Below are 22,138 nucleotides of genomic sequence, written 5' to 3'. Positions count from 1 at the left end.
ATCATGCCAGCAGGCATAGTAATGGCACTTATATTAGGAAAACCCTAAAATTCCCCATTTGTCCACAGACTTTGCCAAACAGATGTAGGATCTTTAATTTGAGCCAGTTTGCTACAGTAGGAAAATAATCATTCAGCAACAGGAAATGTGAATTTTGTGGATTATAATTAAGGGACATTTTTGTGTAGGGTTGATACATTTTTCATTAGGTAAAATCAAATCTAACATTTTAGTGGAAAATTCAAACTTTAGAAGCCTTTTAAACCTTGAATACACTACAAGTTTGCATTTACTGCTGTTCAGGAAAATTCTCAGCAAAAGGTACTTTGTCTTACACTTTCTTGTTGTTTGAAGGTATGCAATTTTCTATATTTCTTCCCCTCCCCAAAATATTTGGTTTATCTGCACAGGCTGGTCTTGAAATAGAAAAAAGTGACTACTAATTTAGTAGACAGAGGTTAGTTAGTAGCCTTTCAAATATATTGTACAGCCCTTTCTCCTCTTGGTGTAGACCAGGGAAACATTGGTCAAGAGGGGCGCTATAGTGCTACTGTGGTGGTATGGGATGGAGCACATAGAAGTAGATTTGAACAGATTAAACGATCTAGAACTCCTATTTCTATGACTTTGTCCATCTGCATTGTTATCACGGGAACAGTGAGTGAATCGACGTGCTAGATCATAAACTATATACAATTTATCATTAAACAACTTGTCACATATGACTGAAGTTGTGTGAAACCAACATGGCTAGGGAGGGCCTCTGCGATCTTGTGTTTTTCAGAAGACCTGTGTTTCTGTCTTCTATTCAAGGCTGGGAGCTTTTCCATGGAAGACTGAAGAGGACTGAGCCAGGGATGGTGGAGAGCGTACGACTCAAGTCCCCTTGCTGAAGGCACCGTGTCTGGAGTTATGGTGCGATCCAGAGTCCCCTCCTGTCCCTGAACACCCCAAACTAACACCCTCACAACCGCCAGTGACCTCCGTCCTCTCATGCTTCAGACACTGGGCCAGGTCCTTTTGGCAGGGCTCCATGGTAACAGCCACGCCCACGCCACTGCGGCCCGACATCATGCGGGTCACCTCCGACCACGTGTCCGTCTCCGGGTCATAACACTCCACGCTGTCCAGGAAAGTGTTCCCATCATAACCTCCTGTAGAACGGAGGAGGAGAGGAGAAGCACTCTTTAGGACATAGGATGGGATTTATAACACTTTTTATAACAAGAGAATTGTATCTCAAATGTAAATAATAATACATGCATTTTATATGGTGCTTTTCATTACACGTTGAATCGCAAAGTTGCTTTTAAAAACAAAACAATTTAACAACAAAAAATGTAGGAGGATCTGGTAGTTATTGGGCGAAGGTCTTTCATCATGGGCAGTTCAGAAAGGTAGTATTATCGCCGGAGGAAGCATTGATGGAACAGCCAGGCAGGGAGGTAGAGACATCTGACAAGACAGGCCATGGAGCTCTTCATCAAGTACCTTGTTGTCTGTCGATGTTCACAGCTCCTCCTCTCTAGATCAGGCTGGTAGCACCCACCTGGGTTATGCTTCGGGGGACTGTAAAAGTGCAAATAAGACCCCCACACCTCAGCAGTAGTCCTGAAAAGCGCCCTGCGAGGGCGGCCTCTGCATCACCTCACACCGCTTCCCTCTAGGGCCGGAGCAGGAGGCCTAAAAGCTCCCTACGAGGCGAGCCTCTGCATCACCTCACACCGCTTCCCTCTAGGAGCCGGAGGCCCTAAAAGCTCCCTACGAGGCGAGCCTCTGCATCACCTCACACCGCTTCCCTCTAGGAGCCGGAGGCCTAAAAGCTCCTACGAGGCGAGCCTCTGCATCACCTCACACCGCTTCCCTCTAGGAGCCGGACCCTAAAAGCTCCCTACGAGGCGAGCCTCTGCATCACCTCACACCGCTTCCCTCTAGGAGCCGGAGCAGGAGGCCTAAAAGCTCCCTACGAGGCGAGCCTCTGCATCACCTCACACCGCTTCCCTCTAGGAGCCGGAGCAGGAGGCCTAAAGCTCCCTACGAGGCGAGCCTCTGCATCACCTCACACCGCTTCCCCTAGGAGCCGGAGCAGGAGGCCTAAAGCTCCCTACGAGGGCGAGCCTCTGCATCACCTCACACCGCTTCCCTCTAGGAGCCGGAGCAGGAGGCCTAAAGCTCCCTACGAGGCGAGCCTCTGCATCACCTCACACCGCTTCCCTCTAGGAGCCGGGCAGGAGGCCTAAAGCTCCCTACGGAGCCGGGGAGCAGGAGGCCTAAAGCGCCCTGCGAGGCGAGCCTCTGCATCACCTCACACCGCTTCCCTCTAGGAGCCGGGCAGGAGGCCCTCCCTACGAGCGCCTCTGCATCACCTCACACCGCTTCCCCTCTAGGAGCCGGAGCAGGAGGCCTAAAGGCGCCCTGCGGCACCCTCTGCATCACCTCACACCGCTTCCCTCTAGGAGACGGAGCAGGAGGCCTAAAAGCCGATGCTGTTGACCAGGTGTTGCTGCTGTATCATTCAAATGGAGCTAGCTGCCAATTATAAACTGACTTGCCAATAATCAGTCCTGCAATTCCGTGAGACACCACCAGATAGGTCTCTCGACAAATGAAAAAAAATATATAAAAAAATCAACTAAATAAATCAATAAATAAAAACAATAAGATATGCTTCTCTCTGTCACTTCGACACTAGAAAACTAAATGTGACCTAAACACTGTGGTACTAAATACTGCACATCATATGGGGGTTGATTCTGTCAATGTATTAGAAAAAACAAAATGGGTATTTGGGGAGGACTCCGGGGTTTTGTTTATGGTGTTCAAAGAAAGAATTCTTGCCCCGAAGCAAATAACTCATAATTACGCTAAAGCATTGTTGCAGTAGAACCTGCTTTTACAATACCCACCCAGTACATAGATCTTCCCATGGTGCGCGGTGACCCCCAGGGCGGAGCGTCGGTGCCTCATGGAGGCTGCAAAGCTCCAGGTGTCAGTCTCAACGTCGTAGCGCTCCACTGTGTTCAGCTGGTTGGTGCCGTCGTAGCCCCCCATCACGTAGATACGGTTCCCCAGCGCACACACACCTGATATGGGTCAAAGTTCATTATTAGAAGGGCCTTCTTGACACAGGTGGAACTTTAGGTCTACACGCAGGTTTCACTCTGAATCTCCACCCTTTACACAGGAAAATGCATTTAAAATCGATTTGAAAACATTGGATTTGTGAAAGCATGGCTGGAGAGTTTCCACCATATTCCTGTCCATGCCTTAAGTACATGCGTCGAGAGAAGCATAGAGAATCAGACCGTAAATCCTGTCCAAAGTCAATGTGGTCCCTTTGTTCCTCACCTGCCCCAGAGCGCACAGTGTTCATGGCAGCCATGCTCTTCCACTCATCCCTTTCTGGGTTATAACACTCTGAGGAGGAGAGGCGGTGTGTGCCGTCGAACCCTCCCACCGCGTACAGCAGCCGGTTGATGACCGCCACGCCCACCCCGATACGCCGTGTCAACATGGGGGCCACCAGGTGCCACTGGTCCCTGTCTGGGTCATACCTGAGGATGGGAGAGACAGACACAGTCAGTCAAACACACTGACAAAACCTGCGGAGCAGGATAGAGGCACGCCCACAAAATCAACCAACTGGACTATATTTAGTGTGAGGTTGGAAAATCGTGACATCAAAGTAATTTCTTCCTGGTTTATTTTTAGGCACAAACAACAAATACTTTCCTTGAGATAAAAATATATATACTGTATATAAACTCAGCAAAAAAGAAGTCAGCAAACTTAACATGTTGAATCTTGGTACAAATATTCACACAACTGAGACATAAACTGAACAGGTTCCACAGACATGTGACTAATGTAATAATGTGTATGTGAACAAAGGGGGAGGGTAACAGTCAGTATCTGGTTTGGCCACCAGCTGCATTAAATACTGCAGTGCATCTCCTCCACATGGACTGCACCAGATTTTCCAGTTCTTGCTGTGAGATTCCACCAAGGCACCTGTAAGTTCCCAAATATTTCTGGGGGGGTGGCCCTAGTCCTCACCCTCCGATCCAACATGTCCCAGATGTGCTCAATGAGATTGAGATCCGGGCTCTTCGCTGGCCATGGCCAACAATGACATTCCTGTCTTGCAGGAAATCATGCACAGAATAAGCATTATGGCTGGTGACATTATCATGCTGAGGGTCATGTCAGGATGAGCCTGCAGGAAGGTACCACTTGAGGGAGGGAGGATGTCTTCCCTTAAACGCACAGAGTTGAGATTGCCTGCAATGACAACAAGCTCAGTCCGATGATGCTGTGACACACCGCCCCAGACCATGACGGACCCTCCACCTCCAAATCGATCCCGCTCCAGAGTACAGGTCTCGGTGTAACGCTCATTCCTTCGACGATCAACACGATTCCAACCATCACCCCTGGTGAGACAAAACTGCAACTTGTCAGTGAAGAGCACTTTTGCCAGTCCTGTCTGGACCAGCGACGGTGGGTTTGTGCCCTTTGGTGACACTGTTGCCGGTAAAGTCTGGTGAGGACCTGCCTTACAACAGGCCTACAAATCCTCAGTCCTCTCTCAGCCTATTGTGGACAGTCTGAGCACTGATGGAGGGATTGTGTGTTCCTGGTGTAACTCGGGCAGTTGTTGTTGCCATCATGTACCTGTCCCGCAGGTGTGATATTCAGATGTACCGATCCTGTGCAGGTGTTGTTACACGTGGTCTACCACTGGGAGGATGATCAGCTGTCCGTCCTGTCTCCCCGTCTTAGGCGTCTCACAGTACGGACATTGCAATTTATTGCCTTGGCCACATCTGCAGTCCTCATGCCTCCTTGCAGCATGCCTAAGGCACATTCACGCAGATGAGCAGGAACCCTGGGCATCTTTCTTTTGGTGTTTTCAGTCAGTAGAAAGGCCTCTTTAATGTCCTACGTTTTCATAACTGTGACCTTAATTGCCTACCGTCTGTGAGCTGTTAGTGTCTTTAACGACCGTTCCACATGTGCTTGTTCATTAATTGTTTATGGTTCATTGAACAAGAATGGGGAAACAGTGTTTAAACCTTTTACAATGAAGATCTGTGAAGTTATTTTGATTTTTTTTTTTACAAATTATCTTTGAAAGACAGGGTCCTGAAAAAGGGTGTTTCTTTTTTGCTGAGCTACTTCCTTGTATAACATCACTTTGCTCCGCACAGAAAATACCAAGTCCTATGGCGCAAACTGTTCCAATCCTACATACCTAACCAATCATAACCCCAACCTAAGGACACAAAACGCAACTCCCGCTCCCTTCATCAAACCACCCAATCAGATCTCAGTTCCACGAACCTCTCCACGCTGTTATGATGAATACATCCATGCGACCCTCCGACAGCATAGATCATCCCCGTCAATCACCCCCACTCCTATCCTGTTCCTGGGTACACTCATGGGAGCACAAGGCAACCAGCAGTTGTTCATGGGATTATAACAATCCAACGTGTTGGAGTCCATATTCCCGTCAGGAGCGTTGTTCCTTCCTCCGACAGCGTAGAACAGCCCAGAGATGACCACGGCAGCCAGGCCACTCCGGGGGACCTGAAGGTCAGCTAGCCTCAGCCAGGCCCCAGTACAGGGGTTGTAGGCTTCCAGATAGGACAGGGACTGACGGAAGTATCCCCCTGCCGTGTAGATGAGCTGGGGCACTTTGGGCGTGCGGCACGAGATCACCTAGGAGGACCACATAAATGTATCAATCAATTGATCCATCAGGAGATTACCTTGGAGACAAATGCATTGGAAATATATATTTATCCCCTTTTTTCCCTCCCAATGTCAATTGCGATCTTGTCTCATCGCTGCCCAACGGGCTCTGGAGAGGCGAAGGTCGATGACCCGCCAAACCACTCTCCTTAACACCCGCCCGCTTATCCCGGAAGTCAGCTTCACCAATGTGTTGGAGGAAACACTGTTCAACTTACGTCCGAAGTCAGCCTGCAGGAGCCCGGCCCGCCACAAGGAGAGAGCGATGAGCCAAGTAAAGCCCCCCACCCCGGCCAAACCCTCCCCTAACCTAGACGACGCTGGGCCAATTGTGCACCGCCCTACGGGACTCCCTGTCACGGCCGGTTGTGACACAGCCTGGGATTGAACCCGGGTCTGTAGTGACGCCTTAGACCGCTGCGCCACTCGGGAGGTTGGCTTTGTAGTTTTTAAAAAACTTGATTTAATCAGGGTTCTTGGCATCAGTATTGGACGTTAAGTGTTAGATACAGCAGCAAGGTCATTGATGCACATCAGAAACAATGGAGGGTTTAGAACTTTAACTGTAAACAGGTTTTATTACCCAAAATACCAACCAACCATCTCACCTTCGTGGGCTTGTGGAGGGTGAGGTCCTGGAAGATCTGAGCCAGGTAGTCTTTACACTGGTCGTCCCACTCCAGAGACTGCAGCTGGGCTTGGAGGAAGTGTGGGGTGAGGGAGTGGCACCGCACGGCCTGGAGCAGGGCCTGGACGTGGGGCCGCCGGTTCTCCCGGTCGTACCGGACCCACGCCACACAAGCCTGAAAGACCACCGACTCACAGCGCACGTTGAGTTCGTCGCGGCTGATGAGAGTGACCAGCTGGCATTGGGAGAGGTTGAAGAACTCCTCCTGGGTCGCCACCTAAAGGTGAGAGGAGGAGAGAGGAGGCTGTTCTAAGAAAGGCATCACTTGGTTGCCAGTCTAAAATGAAGTCATGGAGAATAACAAGGGGTTGTTGGATATGGTTCATGGGCAATTGTTAGGCTTTTAGAATTAAAAGGGAGTAACCAGCATTTTGAAAACATTTTTATTCAATGGAGTACACTGAATCACACAGTACACCTTTGGTATTCATCTTATTATGACTCATGATCATTCTTTTGGTTGTGTGTGTGTGTGTGTGTGTGTGTGTGTGTGTGTGTGTGTGTGTGTGTGTGTGTGTGTGTGTGTGTGTGCGTGCGTGCGCGTGTGCGTGTGTGAGAGAGAGACAATCAGTGATCTTTGCAGAATATATATGAGACATCTCTTCCTGTTAACCAGCTCTTCCATGGTTACAGTTTCAGTCTGACTCCTGTGAAGTCATGCAGACTGACTGCCTCTACATTGAACATACAGGTAAACCCCCTTGAGCCCGCCCACAACGCGCTGATTCCACACGACTCACCCAACTCACGCACAAAACTAACCCAACACACACACCTAACCCACTACCACACAATAGTAGGATTATTCATGTTGAGGGTTCAAGGGCCAAAGCAGAAAAGAAACGAAGATGGTGCAAAGTAACAGCTGAGACTATTTGTTCAGTGATGACACGCTGTGGTGCAGGTGGTGGTGCTCCACCCTCACAAAGCCTTGACGTTTCCCTTAACTAAACACAGTGAGTCAGTTGAGGAAACGGACTCTGGCTTTCAAGTTACAGGAAGAGACTACAGATCTGAGAAAAGCCATTAATCTGTATAGCAGCTGAATGGCCTGACGGTGACACGACACTAACGATAAGGTTGACTGAATGACTCATCCATATCAAATGAAGATGGAGACACGCACAGTATCCGCTTGAATTATTTCAACTGATCGGAGTCAGGTGGCGTGGTTATTTCTGGGGAAACCCATAGGGGTCAAGGAGCAAAGTGTCATGGTGAAACACTTCGTACCATCAACAGTGAGCATGCTCTGGATACTGAACTTTTCAACTCGGGAGGGGGGGAAGGACTATCATTCTCTCCGAAGTGTGTACTTGTTCACTCCCTCATGAGTTTAAGGATCTCTCTCGCTATGGTTTTCGAGAATCGCAAAACCCAAAGAAACGAGGTTAGGCAAAGCTGATCCTGAATCAGTTGTGAGGGGGCTAAAGCTAACTGTTTTAAAAGGATACTTGGGATGTTGGCGATGAAGCTTGTTATTTACTTCCCCAGAGGCAGATTAACTCGTGGATACCATTTTATGTCTCTGTGTCCAGTATGAAGGATATTAGAGGTCATTTACATTTACATTTAAGTCATTTAGCAGACGCTCTTATCCAGGAAGCGACTTACAAATTGGTCATAACATGCTTGTTAGCTTTGGCTTGAAACTACCTCCAACTTCCTTCATACTAGATGCCGAGACATAAAAATAGTATCATGAGGTCATCGACCCGGGAAGTAGATATTTAAGCTCAAATCAGAAGACAGTATCTACACCACATACCTGGCTGAAGTTCATGTAGATATATTCCGAGCTTTCTGATGGAGCTCCGCTGATCACTCAGGCGGCTTTGTATACCGATGGCGTTGCTAGGGTCCAGCTGCGTGACCAGGAAGTCGCAGGGCCTTGACCACGCTGTCGATCTGGTACATGACGGCGCCCCGTTCATGACGTGGATCACACTTCTCCCCAACAGAGATGCTGGCCGTGTAGGCAAACTCTATCAACCGGCCCATCACCTGGAGAGAGGAGGGTCATGTGGAGAGAGAGGAGGGATTTGCAGAGAGAGAAGAGGAAGAGAAAAGATTGGAGATGGAGAGAAGAGATGGGACAGATGAAAAGAGAGTGGAGGACAGGTGAGAGAGAGATGAGACGAGTGTAGTTAGGACAGTTAGAAGAGACAGAAGACAGAAAGGGTCAATTACATCATTATTATTTTTTTTAATATATAGATTTTTACCCCTTTTTTTCCCCAATTTTGTGGTATACAATTGTTTAGTAGCTACTATCTTGTCTCATCGCTTCTAACTCCCGTGGGCTGCGGGAGAGACGAAGGTTGAAAGTCATGTGTCCTCCGATACACAACCCAACCAAGCCGCACTGCTTCTTAACAGCGCGCATCAACCCGGAGCCAGCCGCACCAATGTGTCAGAGGAAACACTGTGCACCTGGCAGCCTTGGTTAGCCCACTGCGCCCGGCCCACCACAGGAGTCGTTGGTGCGCGATGAGACAAGGATATCCCTACCGGCCAAACCCTCCCTAACCCGGACGACTCTAGGCCAGTTGTGCGTCACCCCCAGGACCTCCCGGTCGCAGCTGGCTGCGACAGAGCCTGGCGCGAACCCGGTCTGGTGGTACAGCGCCCTTAACCACTGCGCCACCCGGAGGCCCAGCTAATTTTATCATTATTGTGGCATGTTCCAGACTGACAATCTGCCTCAGTACTGAGGAACTACACAATCAAATAAAACCAATCGAATCAAATTATGACTTGTCACATGCGCTGAATACAACAGGTGTAGACTTCACCGTGAAATGTAGTTCGAGCCCTTTCCCAACAATGCAGAGTTAGACAAAGTAAGACAATTCGCAAATAAAAATAGTAACACAATAAATACCTAAAGTTGTGCCTTTTCTGTGGCAACCTTTCATACAGTTAATGAGCCTAATAGGCAGAGAGAGCAGTCAGAAGGCTGCTGTTTATCAGTTCCTCATTAGTCAGCATAGCTAATCCATCTCTCTGTAAGCTTGGTGTGTCTGGTGCGTGTCTGCATGTCTAAAGGCAGCGGCATGATTACGATCTCTGGGAGATAACTCAGTGGGGCTGTCTGGCACCAACTGGAACAAAGAAGCCAGCGATAAAAAGCAGGTGGTGTGTGTGTGTGAGCATATTTTACTGAAATACAACTGTCTTTCTTATGAGTCAGTCTTTGGTCCCTCGTAGGAAAACGTGGAGGACTGTTCTATCTTGAATACGCGTGGATAATTACAACTGGGACTTCTAAAGTCAGCTCTACTGACACACCTGGATGAAAGGCAGCCTTCCCTGCCCTTCCTTATGCAGGCCCCCTCATCTATCCAGTCTTCACTACTATTACTTACATGAAAATGCAGTTGGTTTCTAGAAATTGGTTAACACTTTACTTTAGACCAACAGCTAGAAAGGTTTATTACATGCCTGTGGCAAGTCTTATAAATGTGTTTGCTTTCACCGGGGTGTATCCCCTCGATGGGCACCACCTCCATCCCACTCCTTCAGGCCGTTTGGTGAACATGGCTCGAAGACCGGAAGGAGCAGTACCAGCACCTGTAGACGTGAACTGTCAGCTTGATATCTCAAACATATCAACTGTATCAGTTTCCTCTGATTCAGATTACTCTCAGACAGTCCTATCAAAATTCTTGCTTGAGAAAATTGCTCTTTGCAGGAAGCTATTTTTGCTTATTTTTGACTATTTTAATTGAAAACAATCACAGTAAGTTTCTCATTGTATTACCCAAAGCGATTTGAGATAAATAAAAAAACAGCTTCAGTGGGCTTTAAAGATGGATGACTTATAGTCCCCCGGCATTTGCAGGAGAGTTTCACAGACAGAAACACATCTGGAGATAGACAAAGCATGAGGACTAGAAGAGGGCCTGGGCCCGTATCGCCAGGGGACGAGTGATCGAAGTCGGGCGTTCTTGATTCAATCACTCCAGTCAGAACAAAAGTGTTCAGAACAATGCTACACACCTTGTAGATAGATATACGGCCTCCAAGGTTGCTCAAAGAGCTTCGATCACACAGCTGATCCTTCCAGGGAGGAAAGAGTCACAGTTTCAGTCACCGTGACTAGAGTCTCTCGTCTTGAGACAAAATCATTAGCTCTTGAGAGTCTAGGTGTCTCCACAGATTCCACACAAGGAATGCTAGAGTCTCCTGACTGGCGAAGACGCTGGGGGCTTCTGTTGATTAGAAAACATTTCAAGGCAGTGTTGGGAGTGACTGCGGACATCCTTGCTCACTGAATGGAAACTAATAAGATGTCTCAAAACTGGAGGACCTGATCATCGGTTATTCAGGCAAACGACCCTTTTCCTAGAGTCTTTGTTGTTTTTGGTTGAATGTATGTCTGTGACTGTAGAGTTCAAGTACTAAATCGGCTTTCTTAGAAAGGTCCGAAAACGGTTTCTTATCCTTACTTCTTATTCTTCAATTCCAGCCATTGTGTCTATATGAGTTTTAAATACAGTCTTACTTATTCCACAAGCCCAGCCATAGTGCACAATCAGGTGCTATTCTTAAAACTTTAAAAATACTTATTCTACATGAACTGCCAGTCATGGTTATGTATGTTATAACCAGGCCCAGTAAATTTATCCACCACGATTTATGACATCAGTGTTCTAGATTCTCTCCCACCTGCCCTTGAGTAAACTTCTCTTTCTCTTTTAATTAAAGGAACAGCAAGGCGTATGGTCTTTTTGGCAGGAGGTATGTAAGCGAGTCCGAAAAGGCAGTGATGAGAATTACTGTTATTCACGTCCGCTTGTTGATGATATGTTTTTCTCCTAAAGGGGAACTTCCTGAACAAAAGAGTCACGCAACAGTCAGAAAAACAGACAGATGTGTCTGAGTACTCTGACATCTTCTCAGTCCAACTACTTGCTTATTCCTTTTTTCGCTCTGAGGCCCAACAAACAGACACTGATATACTACTGCATCTTCAATGGTCATAATTGTAAATCAGGACTTAGCTCATGGAGCTACACTTCTGCCAGGAGTTGGGTAGAAGAGGGACAAGGATAGGGTAGTAGAGGGGTGGAAACTCTAAAACTCTGTAGAGGAAGAAAAAAGAGCAGGTGCCAAAAATGTCGTCAGCGTAAGCTAGCAGCCCTGAGGATTCAGGAATGAGGGAGAGCTCAGTTTAGTTTTGGTTGATCAGTTGCTCCACTCTAGAAGCTTTCCCAGAAGTCGCCCCGTTCTGGAATCTCAATGCACTGTTGTATTTACTGGGAAGGTCTGGTGCCGTTGGCAACTACAGAGAGAAGAGAAAAGACAGGACAGTTAGGTGTTAGGGTGGATAGGGTTCATCTAATAGTGATGGGGAAAGAAAGAAATACATTTTCATATCGGGATATACATTTTGATGATATATCGTACTGACAATATTTAAATAATGTTTTTGCGCTACTTGGCTATCTACCTGCACCAAAATGTCAGTATCTTACCTTCATAGCTTGTTCACCATCTTCCTTAATTTGTTTTTAGCACTGATTTCATGTCTGATCAAAACAGATAGAACTTTCATTTTCGAGAGTGATTTAGTATGTTCTACGACAAGCGAATGACTCAGCTAAATAACATTACAGAAGCCATCCAACCTCAATCACTCCAGTCAGAACAAAAGTGTCCTAGAACAGGAAGAGATACAACATAGATAGATATACCTTTAAGGTAATCAAAGAGTTTACAGTCACACTCATGGATCCTCTTGGGAGGAGTCACAGTTTCTCTTAGTCACTGTGACTAGAGTCAATGTGCTTTGAGACAACATCACAGCTCTAGGAGAGCTTGGGTGTCTCCACAGATTCCACACAAGGGAATGCAGAGTCTCTCTCTCCTCCCCCCCTCAGACCTGGGTTCAAATACCATTAGAAAACATTTCAAATATTGCATCTATGCTTGACTGAGCGTACCTGCTGCAATGGAACCAATAGAGATGTCTCAAAAGTGCAAACCCCACCCATCTGGCTCTTCAGGCAGACTAGAGCAAATGCTCAGCGTATTTGAAAGGTTTGTAAAAGAGTCTGAACCCAGCTCTGGCGGGGAGTGGGTAAGATAGCCCAACCACTGGTCGAGAGTCTGAGCCGAGTGACGTACTTTCCTACTGAGGAAGACGGAGTGAGTGACTTAAATTAGGGCAGAATTGAATTAGTCATCGTGACTGAGTGTTTTTTTTCTTCCCTGGACTGTCCTGTGACCAATCTGGCTACAGCAGTGGAGAGTAGGAAAATAATCACACACACACACACACACACACACACACACACACACACACACACACACACACACACACACACACACACACACACACACACACACACACACAAAATAAGTAAGCTACAGGCTATACAGGTGTTAAGCCTGTTCGTTCACAACTAGGCCAATACAAAAAAGTCACTATAGAGAGTCATAGTTACTCAGCAACAATTGTTATCGTGTTATTGCAGCTGCTCTGGCCTGGAGTGGGTAACATAACTGCAATGTTACGTTTTGCACATAATGATTACCTGTACAAGCAGATAAGAGAACTGACTGGCTGAACTGAAGGGCTGGAGGACAAGTTCTGGCCTACATGCCTCCCAAATGGCACCCTATTCCCTATATAATGCCCTACATTTGACCAGGGCTTATAGGACTCTAGTAGTAGTGCACTATGTAAACTCTTAGAAAAGAAGGTACCACCTAGAATATAAAGGGTTCTTGACTGTCCCCATAAGAGAACACTTTGAAGAACCCTTGTTGGTTCCATGTATAACCATGTTGGGTTCCATGTATTGCCCTCTGTGGAAAGGGTTCTACATGGAACCCAAAACAGTTATACTTGGAACCAAAAGTGTTCTACCTGGAACCAAAAACAGGTTGTTATCTTATGGGGACAGCCGAATTAACCTTTTGGAACCATTTTTTTCTAAAAGTGTAGGGAACAGGGTGCCATTTGGGCAGCCTAGTTGTATGGTCTGCCTACCTACAGCTCTATCTAGGTAATTCTACTACCCTCCCTCTATATCACATGAAATCCTGTACAACTCACTGAAGTGAAACCAAGATTAGACTAATATTATGTGGTTGGACCATTCTCTGTAATGAAGACAATGCTTACATTGGACACGGTCTGATATATTATTACAGTGTGTAGGCCTCACTAAAGTCAAGTTAGGTCGTTCCTACAATGCAGTGCCTTTTGGACCTTGTAACTTTAGAAAAAAGTTCAGAAAAAGGACTTTTGACTTTCAGATAAACATATTGGTCAAGCTCAGGCACTTAATTATTACTATTTTTTTTAACCGGTTAAGAGCATAATCCTAACAGGGTGGAACCTAACAGGGTGGAAATGTTGAGCCTAAATTAGCCATCGCACTGTGAGTGAGCAAGATTGAGCTTAAATTACTTCTACATCAAACATATTTTAACAGGGTGGACATTTATGAGTTGGACATAGACTAACATGAAACAATATACAAATAGATCCAACTGAGTGTTTATATTTATTTAGCTTTGCGCTGTTGTTCCCTCACCAAATAAATTAAGGGGTTGTTTTCTTAAATGGATAATTACAACAAACTAACAGGGTGAAAAGGGATCAGGGATACACAGACAATCTTTAATAAAATACAATAATCATGAAAAAAAACATTGAGAGAGAATTTAACTAGGACTATAGAAAGATTATTTTATGGCATATATTTATTGTGGAAGTTGATGAATAACACCCAGAGATATGGCAAAACACCTACATCCACTAAGAAAACAGTTCCAAATGCATTCAAATTCAGTTTCAATATCCATATTTAAGGTAAAAGGACACCTGACCTTATATTTACATCCTTTTGGATTCCACATTTTACACTAAAGAAGTGATACTTCCTGGGGTAAGAAAAGGGCGCTGCATTGTAGGAATGTATAGTTACCCATTATAGCTTAACGATGAGATGTAGGAGTTCTAGCTGAACTAGGAAATATAGCTTAACGAGGAGATGTAGGACTTCTAGCTTAACGATGAGATGTAGGAGTTCTAGCTGAACTAGGAAATATAGCTTAACGAGGAGATGTAGGAGTTCTGGCTTAACTAGGAAATATATAGCTTAACGAGGAGATGTAGGAGTTCTGGCTTAACGAGGAAATATAAGCTGTAGGAGTTCTAGCTTAACAAGGAAATATAGCTTAACGAGGAGATGTAGGAGTTCTGGCTTAACGAGGAAATATAGCTTAACGAGGAGATGTAGGAGTTCTACCTAGATGTAGGCTACACAGCAGCAGTAGTAGGCCTAGTGGTAAGTAGACCTATATTGTGTGTCTGTTGTGTAAAATCTCATGGAAGGCCTATCCTCACAGTTCCTTGAGAAAGAAATGTCACAGTTTAATAGTAGCCTGTTGCTCAACACTCCTCTGACAACTCACATAGTGTACTCATCATGGAAGAACTCACCCCTCAACTAGCGGTGTTTACTCAACGATGATATATACACCAGTGCACAACACATTAAGAACACCTTAATATTGATTTGCCCTCAGAACAGCCGTAATTTGTCGAAGCATGGATTCTACAAAGGTGTCAAAAGTGTTCCCACGGGATGCCGGCCCATGTTGACAAAACTGTGAGAAGCATTGAGTCAAGTTGACCGGATGTCCTTTGGGTGGTGGACCATTCTTAATACACACGGGAAACTGTTGAGCGTGAAAAACCCAACAGGGTTGCAGTTCTTGACACAAACCTACTACCATACCCTGTTCAAAGGCACTTAAATATTGTGTCTTCTGCCCATTCACCCTTTGAATGTCACATACACAATCCATGTCTCAATTGTCTCAAGGCTTAAAAATCCTTCTGGTCTTTAACCTTCATCTACACTGACTGAAGTGGATTTAACAAGCAGCATCAATACGGGATCATAGCTTTCACCTGGTCCATCTGTCATGGAAAGAGCAGGTGCTCTTGATGTTTTGTACACTCAGTGTGCATCTCGATGGAGTTGAGTTGCGACGAGTGTAGGTGGACTCTAGGCTACCTCCAACTACATCGAGTCACCATCAGTCGATACTTGTAAAAATGTAAATTCTTTAATTGTTTCCTTGTACCCGTTTGTTCTGTGTAGCTGCAAGCTTTTCTTGGTTTACTATTGAGTGAGTATATTTTATTTTTACAGGGACAGTGCAGTTATCAACGTTTCAGTAAAAGTGACGGTTTTAGCCAGCCGGCAAATTTTCAACCGCAGTCCCTGGGCAGGTTATTAAAAACAATTACAATATAGACAATCATTGAGCAGTGAGCACACGCAGAGCAACATAGGACAAGCAAGACATGGCAGACAGACAGAGCAACATAGGACAAGCAAGACGTAGCATACAGACAGAGCAACATATGACAAGCAAGACGTAGCATACAGACAGAGCAACATAGGACAAGCAAGACGTAGCATACAGACAGAGCAACATAGGACAAGCAAGACGTAGCATACAGACAGAGCAACATAGGACAAGCAAGACGTAGCATACAGACAGAGCAACATAGGACAAGCAAGACGTAGCATACAGACAGAGCAACATAGGACAAGCAAGTAGCACGACAGCATACAGACAGAGCAACATAGGACAAGCAAGCAAGGCGTAGCAGACAGACAGAGCAACAGAACAAAAGCAGCAAGGCAAAATTCATAAAAGCAACAAAGTGTTTCCACACCTCACAAGCTACAGACAACATGGAAAGCGGCAATACACATCTATTGATTATGATCACAAATCTGATTGACCTTTAGCCATGTATTCATACGTTTTGTGGAAGTGTGATAGGTGGTGCAGTTGTGTGTCTGATGGCAGTGTATTCCAGACATGGGGAAGCTCTCACAGAGAAAGCGGATTTACTAAAGGTGCTTTTCCTTAAATCACCTCTCATGGCAGACCTTGTGGATCTGCTGCCATATGTTTGGGGTTTCTGTTTAACAAGAATTGTAACGGCGTTCTTCGTTTGTGGAATGAGAGTCGGACTGAAATGCAGCGTAGTTGATACTCATGTTCTTTAATGAAGAGAATGACGATACATGAAATAACTAAACAAATACAAAAACAACAACCGGAACGTGAAACCTAATTACAGCCTATCTGGTGAACACTACACAGAGACAGGAACAATCACCCACGAAATACAAAGCAAAACCAGGCTACCTAAATATGGTTCCCAATCAGAGACAACGAGAATCACCTGACTCTGATTAAGAACCGCCTCAGGCAGCCAAGCTTATACAACACCCCTAATCAGCCGCGATCCCAAATACAAAACCCCAATATGAAATACAACAACAATAAACCCATGTCACACCCTGGCCTGACCAAATATATAACGAAAACACAAAATACAATGACCAAGGCGTGACAAGAATAATGAGTGAAAGACTCAGATCTGTATTTTATTTATAAAAGTAGCATTTTACATGAACCCTGCCAAGGGAGCTATTTGTTAAATGATAAGGTGCAGCCCATCATGGCCGGACAGACTTTCAGTTTTGGAAGCGGACGTATAGAATGCAATTTTATCAAAATATGCATTCCAAATTCAACTGACAACTCTATAACAATCAGGACAAGCACAGGTACACAGTAAGCGTTAAAGAATGGATAAAAGTATCGTGTTGTGGTGCACGCTTGAAGTCGTAACTTCTTACTCCATCGAAAGACTGTCGATTACGGGTGCAATTTGACAGATTCACATAAAAAATGCCGTTTTAATAAAAACGACAGATTTCAGCACCCAAAGAAAAGCCTGCAGTTAAAAGGACCCGTTCACGTGCTAGTTGGAACTAGGAAACTCCACAATTTCCGACTTGCTAACTGGTTGTAGTTATACACGTGCCGCGTTCAAGCAGTTAACAAGTTGGAAATGTCCGTTTCTTTGATCCGACTAGCACGAAACGCAGCAATAGGTACAAGGGAACTCATTAAAGGGTTAGTTGACCCAAATGATAAAATGACAATGGTTTCCTTACCCTGTAAGCAGTCTATGGACAAGTTATGACAGCAATTCATGCTTCAGTTTAGTTTCCTGGCACTGGTTCCACATTCCGCATTTTAGTATTTGTGGCACAAATCCCATTCACATCAGGGGAAAATATCTCAAATTGATTGATTTGAAGCTCAACAAAGTCACTTATAAATAAATGATTTGAACATTATGCGCAGAAAAAGCTAATATCAGTCCCATGAATTGTGGTGGTACCATAGAAATAGAATGAATAGAATGGGCGTCCCCATTCAAGTCATAAGTCGCTCTGGATAAGAGCGTCTGCTAAATGACTTAAATGTAATGTAAAATAATGGGTGGACTGGCAGCAGTGGCTGTCGGTGCCATTTATGATGAGGGAGGACAATTATTTTTTTAATGAGCATAGCCTTATTTCTATTACAGCATATTGGATGACTGTCATTCACATTCCATTCACCCAGCTCAATGTAACATTGATAGGTTCAGGTTACTACACGACTCAAAATGTCCCTATACCCATCATGAGGTTGCTACAGACTAGCCTATGAATGAAAGTTTACAATGTAGGGAGCACAAGTCGAGAGAAAAATTTGAGTAATCAAGGTTACAGACATTGACACATTCAATACCGCCTTGCACTCTCTTGCATGCATCTAGCTGATTTAGGTGTAAACATTACTCCAACAGTTGCAAATTAGTTTCTATCATAACCACTACACACAGCTTACATCTTTGTCATCATATTAGCGAACATCATACTCATAAACAACATAGCTACTAGAACTAACGCATATTAATCGCTACAAATCATGCAGTACAGTCAGCAAGCAGTCTAGAAGTTACACCTGCCGGCTCCAGTGGCAATAAATTAATCAAACCAAAACTTTGACTTGAAAAGTTCCAGTGTTGGATAGCCATAGCCTGCTAGCTAACATGGCATCCCTCTCTGTTTGAGCCGTGTGTTTGAGTAGGCTAAACTATCTAGCTGCATTCGCTAAATAAGTAAGTGAAAGTGGAGAAAATACAACAAAATATAGCTAGCTCTCGCTTGCTTATTCATTTTTAAAGAAATGAATTTGTTCAAAACTGTTCAACTATTGTCTTTGTCTTTCAGTCAACTACTCCCACATTTTATGCACTGCAGTGTTGGCTAGCTGTAGCTTATGCTTCCAGTATCAGATTAATTATCTGATCCTTTCATTTGGTGGACAACATGTCAGTTCATGCTTCAAGAGCTCTGATCGGATGAGGTCCTCCAACCTGAAGTTGTTACTGTGTAAGTCTATGGAAGGGGTGAGAACCACGAGTCTCCTAGGTTTTGTATTGAAGTCAATGTACCCAGAGGAGGACGGAAACTAGCTGTCCTTCGGTAACACCATGGCGCTACTCTACAGAGTGCTTTTGATGCTACTGTAGACCTTCATTGCAAAACGGTGTGTTTTAATCCATTTTCGTGAATATATTTAGTGCTATCTAAAAGGTTACCTTTAATGTTTCGCTATTTTTTATTAAATTCACTCCACTGAGGAGCCTCCACTAACTGTCACATGTTGAGTGTACCCATGCTTAGGTTTAAGATAGGAAGGTTAAGACAATGGAGTCACAATAATGCAAAGGGTCTACCGCTCTGAATCAACCACGGACCAGCTCAATCGTAGTAGCTACGCTGCTTAGGCAGAACGCAAGCGGTCTGAAGCAGATCATAAGGTTGGTGAAAACTTGCAATTGAAGCTAATGCAAGACAACAACAAAAACATCTAGCCAGCTAGTTAACGTGTAGGTTGAAGATTACAATGTTAAGACAACGGGTTCTAATATCCCATATCTCTTTGCAATTCATGGGACCAGTTTATTAAATGATAAACTGCCCTCGTAGTCAATATACGTCTATAGGCGGTAGGCTACACACTTCTGGGCAGATCACCCTGGAACCCTGTATGGAAGATATCCATATTACTGGGATTTACACTACAGCTATCCCTCAACAGGCCTACAGTCCCCGGCCTAAAGTGGTCACTTTCTCCGCGCCAAATACGATAACGTTCCTTCGCAGAGAACGACTATAGGTTTCAATTGATGAACGACATGAGAGATACGCACATGCAACAATGTAGGCTACAAAATTGCTGGATAGTCTGGGGAAATCTGTATTGTTGCTTAATCGGAGTTACACTAGTAACTCTATCCCATAACTTTCTCGCTTCTTAAATAATTAATTTAGACAGACATTGCACATTTGGATAGATATTGACAAAAGACGAACGACAAACCGATCGACTACCGGTACCCTAACCTTTCCTAAACTATCTGAAACAATGCCCACCTGTATTAAGAACGAAGGGTTATTTCAAACAAGATTGATAGGGGACTGGCAATGCGCCTTCGCCAGTGACTCATCTTATCGTGGACTGTAACTGACTGTGATGAGGGAGCAAATTATGGAACTGCGTGTACCAAAACATGACCCAGAAGTCAAGAGTCCCTTATGTAAACGGACATAAAGAAAGTGCTTACCGCACAATTATATAGCACCATATGATTTTGCTACAGATTTCAGACAAAGGGATGGCGATTTCCCAACAAATAGGCTACAGTGATACATTTAGCTTGCTTGGTGAGTCACACTTGTAACAGTTATAGCTAAACACATTGAAGTGTTGGCATGCACGGACGTTAATACTTCACTACTCGTTCACAACAAATATGACCATTAGGAAACCAGTCGATGTACTATTAGGCTATAGCAACAAAACACCACGGATATTAAAAGCAAACGCTGTGAAAAACATTGTCAGACAATCAAAATTAGCTTCGCTGTCAGTAACTGCCTGGCATTATTGGTGTCGACTCGATTCGTGGGAAAAAAGGTTGCCGATTGGAATCGGAAATATCATTCATGAACATTAACATTCTCGCGACAAAATCACTAATATTATATATCTTCAAAATCAATCGTGATCTGCTTTCTTAATAGTAAAATAGACTCACATAGCTGAATAGTTCCATCGCTGTCTGTGCGCCACATAGGAACGGGGAAAGCTGTAACTCACCATGACTAAGCATTGTACGAAACTGATTCTCGCTGCCAAAATAAGTGGGCCTCAATACGAGTCTGCTGGCCTCCATAGACAAGCATGAGCGGTGAACCGCGAGCGGAGGGAGGGGACTTTTACGGAAGAGGAGTTCTTAGAATAAAGGAAGCGGGACTAGTTCTGCATCGATCTAAACGCGCTTCTGACAATCAAATATTGACACAATTAGCCCAATTTTCTCAAAATATACATTAGAAAGCCATATTCGACGAAATTGTACAATCTGTTAACTAAACGTGTGTGCACTTTACAGAAATAAGGAATAAAGCTTTGAATGAAGTGCTGGCTATGCACTTTCCAATAAAGCTGAGTTACAAGTTCACACAGAAACAAAGCACAGGGAAAACGGAATGAATCATAACAATAAGCTACAGTGGATTGAATGAATGGAGCTATCTTTTACACTGACAATGCATATTTTTCTTTGAATGAATGACGTCATTCTGAAATAGACAGCTGTTCAGTTGAATAGGCCTATATGAAAATATACATTTTGTTACATTCAACAACCCCATAATAACATATGGCTCACCTGATATAGCTCACTTCATATTCCCATGGATTTGAACCTTTGGGTACATATTCCATTCAATTTCATGATATCACGATATGATTATTGTACAACTGGACGCGTAATATATACTGCTTGTTCCAGGTGCGGAAGGTGCTGACACACCAATACATATTGTCCTCCCCTGGGCAGTGTTCTGCCTTGAGAAAATACGTAATTCCAGCAAGTACTGTAAATTCCAGAACAGAGCCACAAGGTGGCACTAAAAGCTTAGTTTGTTATGCTGGCCACACAATACACTTACCCCATTTCCTTGTCCCAAATATTTTATTCCTCGAATCCACAACCCCAGGACGTAGGTGCTCGCATTACACGATAATTTCCTAGTTGATCCTGCCTGGTGTTCTACAGCGTGAATTGGCGGTTGTTATTGTCTAATTGCATCGTAGCACATGCTCATACTACAGTTGCAGACAATGAAAGATCAGCTAGGGAAATCAGATTTCCAACACTTTGATGCCATATTTACAATTATATAAAATACACTACATTACCAAAGTATGTGAACACCGTGACACTTGCTTGTCAAACATCTCATTCCAAAATCATTGGCATTAATATGGAGTTCGTCCCCCCTTTACTGCTATAACTGCCTTCGCCCTTCAGGGAAGGCTTTCCTCTAGATGTTGGAACGTTGCTGCGGGACTTGCTTCCATTCAGCAATAAGAGCATTAGGGAGGTCGAGTGATTAGGCCTGGCTTGCAGTCAGCGTTCTAATTCATCATTAAGGTGTTCGATTTGGATTGAGGTCAGGGCTCTGTAAAGGCCAGTCAAGTTCTTCCACACCGATCTCGACAAACCATTTCTGTATGGCCCTCTCTTTGCACAGGGGCATTGTCAGGCTGAAACAGGAAAGGGCCTTCCTCAAACTGTTGCCACAAAATTGGAAGCACAGAATAGTCTAGAATGTCTTTGTATGCTGTAGCGTTAACATTTCCCTTCACTGGAACTAAGGGGCCTAGCTTGAACTTTGAAAAACAGCCCCAGACCATTATTCTTCCTCCACCAAAATGTACAGTTGG

The 22,138-nt window shown here is 44.5% G+C and overlaps 1 pseudogene; it reads right to left on the bottom strand.

Annotated features, from left to right (window-relative positions):
• Positions 1 to 262: 262 nt before the first annotated feature.
• Positions 263 to 11,931, bottom strand: LOC127922543 (kelch-like ECH-associated protein 1B; annotated as a pseudogene).
• Between the last annotated feature and the right edge of the window lie 10,207 nt (positions 11,932 to 22,138).

Source organism: Oncorhynchus keta, unplaced genomic scaffold, assembly GCF_023373465.1.
Source record: "Oncorhynchus keta strain PuntledgeMale-10-30-2019 unplaced genomic scaffold, Oket_V2 Un_contig_26212_pilon_pilon, whole genome shotgun sequence".
Lineage (NCBI taxonomy): Eukaryota > Metazoa > Chordata > Actinopteri > Salmoniformes > Salmonidae > Oncorhynchus > Oncorhynchus keta.
Note: the sequence above shows the minus strand (reverse complement) of the source record. Positions and strands in the feature narration are given on the sequence as shown.